This window comes from Microcaecilia unicolor, chromosome 5 (assembly GCF_901765095.1).
Source record: "Microcaecilia unicolor chromosome 5, aMicUni1.1, whole genome shotgun sequence".
NCBI classification, from domain to species: Eukaryota; Metazoa; Chordata; class Amphibia; order Gymnophiona; family Siphonopidae; genus Microcaecilia; species Microcaecilia unicolor.
The window spans coordinates 155,390,021-155,403,846 of NC_044035.1; positions in this window are offsets into that span (position 1 = coordinate 155,390,021).

The following is a 13,826-nucleotide window of genomic DNA, read 5'->3' on the forward strand; positions in this document are numbered from 1 at the left end:
GAGTACTAAGCCCAGATTTCACAACACTTTCGTAAAAAGGCCCCTAAATGAATTATTTTCTTCTGTCTTTACTGAAGAAAATGAGGGAGTTACCCATGCCAGAAATTGTATTTATTTGTGATGAATTGGAGGAATTAAAACATACGTCTCTAAACCTGAAAGAAGTGATAAGGTAAGTTGACAAACTAAAGAATGGCACATCACCTAGTCAGGATAGTATATATCTCAAAGTACTGAAAGAACTAAAAAAAAAAATGAAATTACAGATCTATTAGTAGCAATTTGTAATTTATCTTTAAAATCAAATGTAGTACCTGAAGATTGGAGGGTGGCCAATGTAACCCCAGTTTTTAAAAAGGGTTCCAGAGGTGACCTAGAAAATTATAGACTGTTCAGCCTGGTGTTGGTGCTGGGCAAATGATAGAAACCTACTGAACATAGGTTGGATTAATGGGACAAAGCCAACATGGATTTAGCTAAGGAAAATCTTACCTCACCAATCTGCCACACTTTTTTTAAAGTGGTGAATAAACATATAGATAAAGATGAGCCGGTTGATATTGGATATCTGGATTGTCAAGCATTTGACAGAGTACCTCATGAATAACTTTTGAAGAAATTGAAATGTCATGGGAGAGGAGGCAGTGTCCTCCTGTGGATTAAGAACTGGTTATAAGAAAACCAAGAGTTGGGTTAAATGGTTAATATTCTCGATGCAAACGGGTAAATACTGGAATTGCTGCTTTTTAACATACTTATAAAGGACCTGGAAACAGGAATAATGAATGAGAAGATCAAATTTGCAGATGACATTAAGGGGTCCTTTTACTAAAGTTTAGCATGTGCTAAATGTTGTGGGTCCTATTTTATACCATGGGCCATGTGGCACTTAGTGCATGCTAACATCTGTTGGCATACTTGAAGCTTTATAAAAGGGCCCCTAAGTTATTCTAAGTTGTAAAATCACAAGAGGATTGTGACAAATTGCAAGAGAACCTTATGAGACTGGAGACTGAGCATCCAAATGACAAATGAAATGAGGAAATGCAAAGTGATGCATATAGGAAAGAGCAACCCAAACTATAGTTACATGATACGAGGTTCCACATTAGGAGTCATCGCCCAGGAAAAGGATCTAGGTGTTGTTACTGGAATTGTTATACATTAACAATTAACAGGAGAGAAGACCAAGCTAACACCGTGGTATCCAAGACCTTCAGATCATTATGGAAATTAGAGAGTTAGATCCTTTTTCCCATCCAATTCCTTCTGAACAATTGTGCAAGCATTGGTCCTATCACAACTGGACTACTGCAATGCATATTACCTAGGGAGTAAAAAAACCTTTAATCAAAAAATTACAAACTACCTTAAACACAGCCACAAGACTTGTGTTGAGAGCTTTAAAGTTCAACAGAGCTTCTCCCTTTCCAGACTACAGTGGCTTCCAATCAAAGGTAGAATAATCTTCAAAATGTGCACATTCATTTAACAAAATAATACATGGTTTGGCACCTGAATACATGTTGGATTTAATTGATTTACCAGCTTGAAATTCACCCATAAAATCTAGAGCATACCTTATATAATTCATTATCCTAATTAAAAACATCAAATTCAAGTCTATATTATGCAAAGATTTCTCTCATATAGGCACTAAATGGTAGAATGATCTACCAGTTGAAATTAAACAAATTTGTAATTATCTAATATTCTGAAAATTTCTCTTTGAAAAATTCCTGAAATAAGTATGTTATCCATGAAATTCTAGTATTTCTGTAAAAACGTATTGAACTTCTAGCAAAGTTGCTTTAATGGATCGGTCTTTACATCAGTATTTATATCTGCTTTTACTTAACTGTTGTAAGCCACATAAAGCTGATTAATTGCTATTTGGATTATGTGGGATATAAGAACCAAAATTTAAAAAAAAAATGTTGAAATCCTCTGCTCCGTGTGCAGCGGTGTCCAACAAAGCAAATAGAATGTTATGAATTATTAGGAAAGGAATGGAAAATAATACAGAGAGCGAATGATACATACCTGTAGCAGGTGTTCTCCGAGGACAGCAGGCTGATTGTTCTCATGACTGGGTTGACGTCCACGGCATCCCCCTCCAACCGGAGCAAAAATCTCACGGGAGGTCCCGCTCGCAGGGCACGCCCACCGCACATGCGCGGCCGTCTTCCCACCCGTGTGCGACCGTTCCCGCTCAGTTGAATGACAAGCAAAATAAGGAGGAAAACTCAACTCCAAAGGGGAGGAGGGGAGGGTAGGTGAGAACAATCAGCCTGTTGTCCTCGGAGAACACCTGCTACAGGTATGTATCATTCGCTTTCTCCGAGGACAAGCAGGCTGCTTTTTCTCACGACTGGGGTATCCCTAGCTCTCAGGCTCACTCAAAACAAAAACCCAGGTCAATTGTCCCTCGCAACGGCGAGGGCATAACAGAAATTGACCTACGAAGAACAACTAACTGGGAGTGCAGCCTGAACAGAATAAAATCGGGTCCTGGAGGGTGGAGTTGGATTCAAACCCCAAACAGATTCTGCAGCACTGACTGCCCAAACCGACTGTCGCGTCAGGTATCCTGCTGGAGGCGCTGCATAACCCTAGTAGCGCTTTAGAAATGTCAAATAGTAGTAGTAGTAGTAGTAATGTGATGTGAATGTGTGGACAGATGACCACGTCGCAGCCTTGCAAATCTCTTCAATAGTGGCTGACTTCAAGTGGGCCACTGACACTGCCATGGCTCTAACACTATGAGCCGTGACATGACCCTCAAGAGCCAGCCCAGCCTGGGTGTAAGTGAAGGAAATGCAATCTGCTAGCCAATTGGAGATGGTGCGTTTCCCGACAGCGACCCCCTTCCTATTGGGGTCGAAAGAAACAAACAATTGGGCGGACTGTCTTTTGGGCTGTGTCCGCTCCAGATAGAAGGCCAACGTTTGCTTGCAGTCCAATGTGTGCAACTGACGTTCAGCAGGGCATGTATGCGGTCTGGGAAAGAATGTTGGCAGGACGATTGACTGGTTAAGATGGAACTCCGACACCACCTTTGGCAGGAACTTAGGGTGAGTGCGGAGGACTACTCTTATGATGAAATTTAGTATACGGAGCATGGGCTACCAGGGCTTGAAGCTCACTGACTCTACGAGCTGAAGTAACTGCCACCAAGAAAATGACCTTCCAGGTCAAGTACTTCAGATGGCATGAATCCAGTGGCTCAAAAGGAGGTTTCATCAGCTGGGTGAGGACGACATTGAGATCCCATGACACTGTAGGAGGCTTGACAGGGGACTTTGACAAAAGCAAGCCTCTCATGAATCAGACAACTAAAGGCTCTCCAGAGATGGCTTTTTCCCTCTACACGATAATGGTAAGCACTAATTGCACTAAGGTGATTCCTTACTGAGTTGGTCTTGAGACCAGACTCTGATAAGTGTAGAAGGTATTCAAGCAGGTTCTGCGCGGGACAAGAACAAGGTTCTAGGGCCTTGCTCTCAATCCAAACGACAAACCTCCTCCACTTGAAAAGGTAACTCTTTTTAGTGGAATCCTTTCTAGAGGCAAGCAAGACACGGGAGACACCCTCAGACAGACCCAACGCAGCGAAGTCTACGCCCTCAACATCCAGGCCGTGAGAGCCAGAGACTGAAGGTTGGGGTGCAGAAGTGCTCCGTTGGTCTGCGAAATGAGAGTTGGAAAACACTCCAATCTCCACGGTTCTTCTGAGGACAACTCCAGAAGAAAAGGGAACCAGATCTGACGGGGCCAAAAGGGCGTGATCAGAATCATGGCACTGCAGTCTTGCTTGAGCTTCAGTAAGGTCTTCCCCACCAAAGGTATGGGAGGATAAGCATACAGGAGGCCGTTCCCCCAATGGAGGAGAAAGGCATCTGACGTCAGTCTGCCGTGCGCCTGAAGTCTGGAGCAGAACTGAGGCAGCTTGTGATTGGTCTGGGAGGCGAAAAGGTCCACCAAGGGAGTGCCCCACCCTCGGAAGATCTTGCGTACCACTCTGGAATGGAGCGACCGCTCGTACGGTTGCATGAATCTGCTCAGCCTGTTGGCCAGACTGTTGTTTACGCCTGCCAGGTATGTGGCTTGGAGAAGCATGCCAAACTGGCGTGCCCAACGCCACATCCTGACTGCTTCCTGACACAGAGGGCGAGATCCGGTGCCACCCTGCTTGTTGATGTAATACATTGCAACCTGATCGTCTGTCCGAATTTGGATAATTTGGTAGGACAGCCGATCCCTGAAGGCCTTCACTGCGTTCCAGACCGCTCGGAGCTCCAGGCGGTTGATCTGAAGATCTTGTTCCTGGGGGGACCACACCCCCTGGGTGTGGAGCCTATCGACATGAGCTCCCCACCCCAGGCGAGATGCATCCGTTGTCAGCACTTTTGTGGGCTGCGGAATTTGGAATGGGCGTCCCAGGGTCAAATTGGTCCGATTTGTCCACCAGCGCAGCGAACTGCGGCAACTGATGGACAGGCGCATGACATCTTCTAGATTCCCGGTGGCTTGGCACCACTGGGAAGCTAGGGTCCATTGAGCAGATCTCATGTGAAGACGAGCCATAGGAGTCACAAGGACTGTAGAGGCCATATGGCCCAGGAGTCTCAACATCTGCCGAGCTGTGATCTCCTCAGACACTCTGGTCTGGGAAGCGAGGAACAGAAGATTCTGAGCTCTCGCCTCGGGAAGATAGGCCTGAGCCGTCTGTGAATTCGGCAGAGCTCCTATGAATTCCAGAGATTGGACTGCCTGGAGATGGGACTTCGGGTAATTTATTACAAACCCCAGCAGCTCCAGAAGTTGAACAGTGCACTGCATGGACCGAAGAGCTCCTGCCTCAGAGGTGCTCTTCACCAGCCAATTGTCGAGATACGGGAACACGTGCACCCCCAGCTTGCGTAGATACGCCGCGACCACCACGAGACACTTTGTGTGGTGCAGAGGCGAGCCCAAAGGGCAACACACAATACTGAAAGTGACGTGCCCCCAGACGGAATCGAAGATACTATCTGTGAGCTGGCAGTATCGGGATGTGAGTGTAAGCGTCCTTTAAATCCAGGGAACATAGCCAATCGTCTTTCTGAATCATGGGTAGAAGGGTGCCTAAGGAAAGCATCCTTAACTTTTCTCGCACCAGATACTTGTTCAGGCCTCTCAGGTCTAGGATGGGGCGCATCCCCTGTTTTCTTTTCCACAAGGAAGTACCTGGAATAGAATCCCTGCCCTTCCTGCTGGGGTGGTACGGGCTCGACCGCATTGGCGCTGAGAAGGGCGGAGAGTTTCTCTGCAAGTACCTGCTTGTGATGGGAGCTGAAGGATCGAGCTCCCGGTAGACAATTTGGTGGGGTGGAGACCAAATTCAGGGTGTATCCGCACCGCACTATTTGGAGAACCCACTGGTCGGAGGTTACAAGAGGCCACCTTTGGTGAGAAAATTTCAACCTCCCCCCGACTGGCAGGCCGTCCGGCACGGCTACTTTGATGGCGGCTATGTTCCCATGGATCCAGTCAAAAGCCCGTCCCCTGCTTTTGCTGTGGAGGCGAAGGGGGCTGCTTAGGCGCACGCTGTTGATGGGAACGAGCGCGCTGGGACTGTCCCTGAGCCTGAGGAGGCCTTCGGGCCGGCTGGGTGTACCTACGCTTGTTGTAGGCGTAGGGTGCAGCCTGCCGGGCCCAGGAAAAACGCCCACCAGCGGAGGTGGATGCTGAAGGTGCCCGGTGGGAGAGCTTGTTGAGAGTGGTTTCCCGCTGGTGCAGTTGGTCCACCAACTGCTCGACCTTCTCACCAAAAATGTTATCCCCCCGGCAAAGGACATCCGGCAGCCGCTGCTGGGTGCGGTTGTCCAGTCAGAGGCACGCAGCCAGGAGAGTCTGCGCATCACTATACCTTGGGCCGCAGCTCTGGATGCCACATCACAGGTATCATAGATACCCCTGGACAGGAATTTTCTGCACGCCTTCAGCTGCCTGACCACCTCCTGAAATGGCCTGGACTGCTCTGGGGGGGGGGAGCTTGTCAACCAGGTCCACCAGTTGCCACACATTGTTCCGCATGTGGATGCTCGTGTAGAGCTGGTATGATTGGATTCTGGTCACGAGCATGGAAGATTGTAGGCCTTCCTCCCAAACGAGTCCAGAGTGCGAGACTCCCGCCCAGGGGGCGCCGAGGCGGTATCCCTCGAACTTCGTGCTCTCTTGAGAGCAGAGTCCACGACCGCCGAGTCATGAGGCAATTGAGGCCGCATCAACTCCGGGTCTGAGTGGATTCTGTATTGGGACTCCGCTTTCTTGGGGATGGTGGGATTAGATAATGGCTTCACCCAGTTCCGAAGCAGTGTCTCTTTGAGGACATTGTGCAACGGTACCGTGGAAGACTCTAGGTGGTGATGGATAGTCAAGGACTTCGAGCAACTCCGCCCTCGGCTCACCCACAGTAACCACTGGGAAGGGAATGCTGATAGACATATCCCGGACAAAAGAGGCAAAGGAGAGGCTCTCAGGAGGCGAGAGCTTCCTCTCCGGTGAAGGAGTGGGGTCGGAGGGAAGGCCCACAGACTCCTCGGAGGAGAAATATCTGGGGTCCTCCTACCCCACGAGGCCTCCTCCTCTGTGTCGGACATGAGCTCTCTCAGCTCAGACCGCAACCGGGCCCGTCTCGACTGCGAGGAACCACGTCCTCGATGATGGCGTCGAGCGGTGGACTCCTGCGCCGGCGGGGACGAAGCTCCCTCCATCGACGTCGATGGGGATTCCAGCTGAGTGGCAGTCGACACCGGTGCCGCAAGCGGCGCCGGTGTCCTCATCACCAGACCAGAGCCCACCGGCGCCTCCATCAATGGCACCGAGGGCACAAGCACCCCCGGTGCCGGCAGGGCCTGGTGCTTCAGCCCTTCTAGGATCCCCGAAAGGATGGCTCGGAGGCACTCGTCTAGGCCCGCTGTCGGGAAAGGCAGGGGGGCCGGTGTGGGCGTCGGTGCTGGAAGCTGCCCGGGTCCAGGAGACAATACCGAGGTACCCGACGACCTGCGCATTGACACCTCTTCGACCGAGGGGGAGCACTCCTCCCAGCACTGCCGCTTCCTGGGGGTCGAGTCTTCTCTCGATGTCCCGGAGCTGCCAGTCCCGTGCGCCGTGGGCGACCGATGACGGTGTTTTTTGGCAGTTTTCTTACGATGTCCGTCATCGGCGCTCCGCGGAAGAGACGAAGAGGAGGTGGAGTCCCCACGGCCTCGAGGTATCAGATCCGACAGGGTTCGGTCCCGATGGCCCTGAGCAGCGGGAGTGGTGGGGGCAGACTGCCCACTCAGCCGCTCATCACCACCGTCGCTGGCAGGTCGTTGGGCCAAGGGAACCTGTGCTCCTGGGGTCGATGCCATAGTCGGCGTTGACGCCGTCGATACCGGTACCGAAGACCCGGCCGTCGACACTGATGCCGTCGAGGTCGACGTCGAAGGGCCGCCGCAAGTTTCAAAAAGACGGTCCCGAAGAACTTGCCTCGCCACCTGCGTCTGCTTCCGTAAGCCGAGACACAAGGTGCACATCTTGGAATTATGCTCTGGGCCGAGGCACTGGAGGCACCAAGCGTGAGTATCGGTCTGCGAGATCTGCCGGCCGCACCAACCACACTTTTTGAATCCGCTCGGGACCTTCGAGGACATCGACGGAAAAATCGCGTCGGCGAAATCAAAATCGTCGATGGTGGCGGTGAAAAGCATACCAGAAGAAAGAAAAAGAAACGACCGTGCGGCCACAAGGCGGCGACGAGGCAACCTCGCAACTAAAGAACGAGGGAAAACTTCTTTTTCTTTAACGAAAAAAGCGAACAACAAAATAAAGTGCGGACTAGGCCGCAAACCGGTTTCCAGGGCTGCCTAGGAGAGGGACAAAGATGCGTCTCTCTCCAGCGCAGAAAGGAAAAAACTGAGCGGGAACAGTGGCACACGGGTGGGAAGACGGCCGCACATGCGCGGTGGGCGTGTCCTGCGTGCGTGACCTCCCGTGAGATTTTTGCTCCAGTTGGAGGGGGCTGCTCTGGATGTGAACCCAGTCGTGAGAACAAGCAGCCTGCTTGTCCTCGGAGAAATAATACCTTTGCATTGCTCCTACTATTACACCTCAAATATTGTGTGCAATTCTAGCCACCATCTCATATAGCCAAATTAGAAGATGTACAGAGAAGGATGACCAAAGTGATGTGAAGAGAGAATGCATGATGGAAGGCTAAAGAGACTAGGCTCTTTAGCTTGCAGAAAAGATTACTGAGAGGAGATATGATGGAGATCTATGAAATCATGAGTGGAGTGGAATGGGTAAACATATGAATCACTTGTACTCTTTCCAAAATTTCTGTACAAAGACTAGGCACAAAATGAAGTTAGTAAATTTAAAATCAATTGGAGAAAATATTTTTTCAATCAATGTGTAATTAAACTCTGGAATTCGTTGCCAGAGAATGTGATAAAAGCAGTTAGCATAGCAGGGTTTAAAAATGTTTGGATAACTTCCTAAAAGAAAAGTCCATAAGGAGGAAGTGATGTCATCACATGGAATGGCTGCATGAAGAATTCACTGCACAACCTGGGTGGCTGGAGGGGGGGCAGGGGAGCGAGGAGAATCGCTGGGCATGGGTGGCTGGAGGGGGGGGGGGGGGCAGGGGAGCGAGGAGAATCGCTGGACATGGGTGGATGGAGGGGAGGGAAGAATGAGGAATGAGATGAGATGAAGGAAAAGGGAGAAAAACTGCACATGGATCAAGAAAATAGGCAGAAGCTGGATCCACTGGACAGTCAAGTCTGCGGAGGACCCAGCATTTACTTAAGGATGTAGGGCAAGAAATGAAGAAGAAAGGCGGAAAGTGAAGAAATAAATGGAAAGGAAGCCCTAGAAACGGAGTTAAGAGGACAGATAGCAGCAGAATCAGATACTGGGCTAGCATGATCAGAAAAGCAAAGTCACCAGACAACAAAGGTAGAAAAAAAATCATTTTATTTCATTATAGTGTTTGGAATATGTCCACTTTGAGAATCAGGTGCTCAACATTAAAAGTTTATATTTATTTATTTATGGCATTTTATGCCACATTAAACATGATTTATATTGGAACCTGGGATTGTTTAATTTTTTTATCCCTGGAGTAATGCATTGCCCCCCCTCCCCAAGGCTCTCTCCCCAGCTATAGCCAGCTCTGCAATTTGGGGGGGGGGGGGGGGGGGGGGGGGGTGCAAAGGTGGACCGGGGAGAGAGCCTGTTGTTAAACATTTACCAGCACACCACTGTCTCCACCTGCCCCCCTTCCATCCACCACCGGGCCGGGCCCCCTTGAATTCAAATCATAGCGCCTCCCCTCGCTCTGTGTGAAAGAAGCGCAGCAGCCTGCAGATCGTCTCCCTTTGGGCCTTCCCTCCCTGTGTCCTGCCCTTGTCTGACGTAACTTGCGTGAGGGTGGGACACAGGGAGGGAAGGCCCAAAGGGAGGCGATCTGCAGACTGCTGCTGCTGCACTTCTTTCACACGGAGCAAGGTCGAGATGAGGTGCTATGATTTGAATTCAGGGGTGCTCGGTGGAGGGGGGTGTGGCCTGGCCTCTCGACGGCCCTGTCAGAAGAATAAAATATGAAAACCAATGGACTGCATTAGGAGCTTATAGGCCATTTATTTATATTTAAACAAAAGAGATGTGCATGAAATAAAATATTTATTTTTATTTTGACTTATAAAACTACTTGCCCCTGAAACAAGTTCAGAACAGAACAATCCATTTGTGTATCTAAAAGCTAAACTTCTATAAAACAGATGAAGATGTGATTCCATGTGCCCCAATAAAAGGAGAGTTTAATTCTACTTCCATTTAATTTCAATATATTCCATCGTCTTTATAACGCAAGGCTTCCAAAAGCAGATTACAACAACAGTTAAGATGAACCCATCAGGAAACAGGATATCCTCACTGAAATCTGGCCATCTGTATTGTATAGAAGAACAGTGAAGAAAAATGAGCACAAAATACAGTTGTTTATAATTGCTGTTTCTACTAGTTACAATAATTTTTGAAGCTGTTTTAGAGATGTTCACTTGTTATTTCTTTTCTCTTCCACCTTAAGTAGAGAGGTGTGGTAGCCGTGTTAGTCCACTCTTAAAGGTTATCAATAGAAATAAAATACAAGCACAGCCACATCTGAAGAAACTCATACCAAACCAGCCTTCTGTGGGCCCATTCTACATGTTACCCAAAATCCACAAACCTGGAAACCTGGGCAGACCAATCATATCAGGTATTGGCACATTCACGGAGGAAATATCTGGACTCATAGAGGGAATTCTGAAACCTCTCGTGCACAAAACTAACAGCTTCATACAAGACACCACAGACTTTCTGAATAAACTGAAAAATATCAAGCAATTACCACCAAACACCCTTCTGGTCACGATGGATGTAGAATCACTATACAGCAACATTCCACATGCGGATGGCATAGCTGCATGTGGAAGACTCCTAAAAAAATCCACACTGGACCATCAATACTCACCAGAAACTATTACAAAATTAATCAAATTCATTTTAACTCACAACTACTTCCGATTTAACAATGATATCTATCTACAAATCATGGGCATCAGGACAGCACCTTTTTATGGTTGAGCTAGAAGAGACATTTCTGAATACATACCAGACCAAACATCTAAAATACTACCGGTACATCGATGACATTTTTATGATTTGGACGGAGGGGGAAGAAACTCTGAAACAATTTTACTATTCCTTCAATACATACCATCCTACAATCAGATTCAAAATTGACTACTCCCCAGAAAAAGTCAATTTTTTGGACACCACAGTCTCAATCAGTGATGGCTGTATACAAACATCTATATACAAGAAACCCACAGACAGATGCAGCTACCTCCACAACTTCAGCTTCCACCCTTCACATGCAAAAAGATCCATTATTTACAGCCAAGCCACAAGATACCACTGTATCTGCTCTGACCCAGAGGATAGAACCAGACACCTTGAAACCCTGACTGCATCCTTCAAACAGGCTACAACCTCAAAATAATGTCCAAGAATATTGCCTCCTCCATCAAAACACCCAGGGAAAATCTGCTACAGTACAAAGAAAAAAAAAAGCCACAGACAGAATCCCCCTTGTAGTGACATACAACCCAGAGCTGGACAAATTGAGGAAAATCATGAGAGACCTACAGCCGCTACTCCAGGAAGATGAATTACTGAAAGAGATATTCCAATCCCCACCAGTGCTGGCCTTCCGACAGCCACCAAACTTAAAACACAAGCTGATCAGAAGTAAACTCCCATCACAGACGGAAAAAGAAAAGGGCACTTTTCCCTGTAACACAGCCAGCTGCAAACTATGCCAAAACATTTCACAAGACCCCACAGTCATTCACAAGGGAAAAATATTCAACATAAAGGACTATTTTACATGCTCATCTTCCAATGTGGTATATATCATTCAGTGTAAAATTGTAACGAAGGATGCTATATTGGAGAAACAGGCCAGATGCTTAAGACAAGCTTCAATCTGCACAGACATCACATGAAAATAGCCGGTGCCAGTCAAGCCCCCACCCCTGTGGGCTCACACTTTACAAGACCAGATCACTGCACCAGTGATTTCACAGTAAGAATACTGAAAGGTAATTTTAAAACAATACAGGAACGTAAGACCTTTGAAATAAGAATGATTGAATATTTTGACACCCAACAAACCGGACTTAATAAGGATCTGGGTTTTTTAACCCATTATAAACCACGAAGCTGTATTTCTCTGTTTATTACCCTCCTGTCACCTACCAACACCCATCCTGTTTGAATATCAATGAAATGCTTTGATGTCCCAATGCATACCGCCACCATCCCACTCTGTCAAAGTGATGCTTTGATGTTTCTCTTATATATACTATCTGCCAACACATTTGCTTATTTCCGATCTGACGAAGAAGGGCAACCTTCAAAAGCTAATCAAGAAATGTATTATGTCCAATAGAAAAGGTATCATCTTATTTTCTTTTCCATGTTTTATTTTGTTTGATTTCTATTGATAACCTCCTCCACCTTTTAAGGCACTGCCTAGCCAACTGAAACAGCTTTAGACTTGTTACTGATGGACCAATAAGAAAGAACAAGTAGATGTAGCAGCTCATAGGTTCGCTTGCTTTTGTTTTGAGTGAACGGCAATGACGGTTGCGCGAGGGAGTGGAAACAGAGATTAACCAAATTGGTTTCCTTGCTTATAGTGGACTAGATAGGCTCATTTCCAGTCCAGTCTATTACACCTCCTTATTTAACTTCCTACAAGATTCGCGCAGCGCTGGGTTATGGGTGGTGATCGCTGCATACTGTAAACAGCGGCGGCCGTTACAACAAAGACGCGCTCCTTCTGTCATTAAACCTTGTTCTAACCGCGAGAAAGCCAGATCCCGCTGTCACGCCCCCTGTGACGTAACACCACAGTTCGCACCTTCGCCACTTAATGAGGACAAAATTGGTACTACTACTACTAAATAGGAGGGGCCAGGAGATTAATCCCCAGCGCTAAATACATCAACAGTATTCTATAAAATAAAATTGGAGGATATATATATATATAATGTCCGTATCTAACGACTGAACATAGAAAAAATGAACTTTTAAAGGATGTAATCGAATCTGGGAGGATCCATCTTTTACCACCTGATTCTGATCATAATGTAACGGGTCCGAAAATCAGGAGGCGAAAGACAAATTGGTTCCAAAACAAAACAACTTTTATTGCCAGCAATTCACACAGCACCGAGTACAATCTCAGAATACTGTGTGTCGAGCGTCATCTGACACTCGTTCTTATACAGATTACTAGTCATGCGCATAAAACGCATCATACGTCACACACACACATGCGCAGTATAGGCACATGCGCAATACATTAGTAGTTCTGTAGTTCTCACAGAGAAAAGATACGTCAGTTTCATAGCTTTCATAGAAATTGTTACTTTGCAAGAAATGTAACTTATTGCAGTGTTCCAGCACATCTACACAATACAGCCTCTATGCATGGATCACGAGACTGGGCTGGCAGAGCCAGCTGCCTTCCATACAACCCTAAATTGCTGATTACTACAATTTGTTATCTAGCTGCTGGTTAACAAATACATACTACTAGTAAAAGTCTAAACTGCACAGGTTTTGGTCTTAGTCTAGGCTCACTATATGTAAGGCACAAAAGGTCCAGTGCATTAATAAAGTATGGCTAAAAGGCCAAAAGCAGAGGTAGAGTCCATAAGTATAAGTCCATCAGTAGGCACAAAACATGAGGTTGTTCTGGTGGTCAGTAGTATTCATAGTATTCGAGTAGTATCCAGCGTTCCACCCCTTCATTCCCCCCTTTTGATACTTGAACATCCATCTGGTGGAGAGTATCACCTCCATGAACCCTGAAAAAGGAAAGAAAGGACAAGGATAGCTAGCGAGGGAGGCAACAAGCGAGCCCTAAGCCCTTGCGCAGCCGTTGGTTGCTTCGCCGGGGTTGAGACGGAGGGCCCCTAGTGGAATCCTCCCCCCTTTGTATCCGGTCTTATGCTGACACAAGGGTACTGGCCCATTAAGTGACTCAGGAGGTGAAAGATGCACGTCAGCCACAAGGTGCTTCATCGTCAGCTTCATCAGACTGGGGAATGGGGGAGTACATCTGGAGAGCCATAAGTTGGGCAGCAGCACGGCGGTCAGCGATGCTTTCCATGGTGGAGCGGAGACACCTGAAAACAAAGGGGAGAGACAAGGGTATTAATAGGCAGGACAGCAAA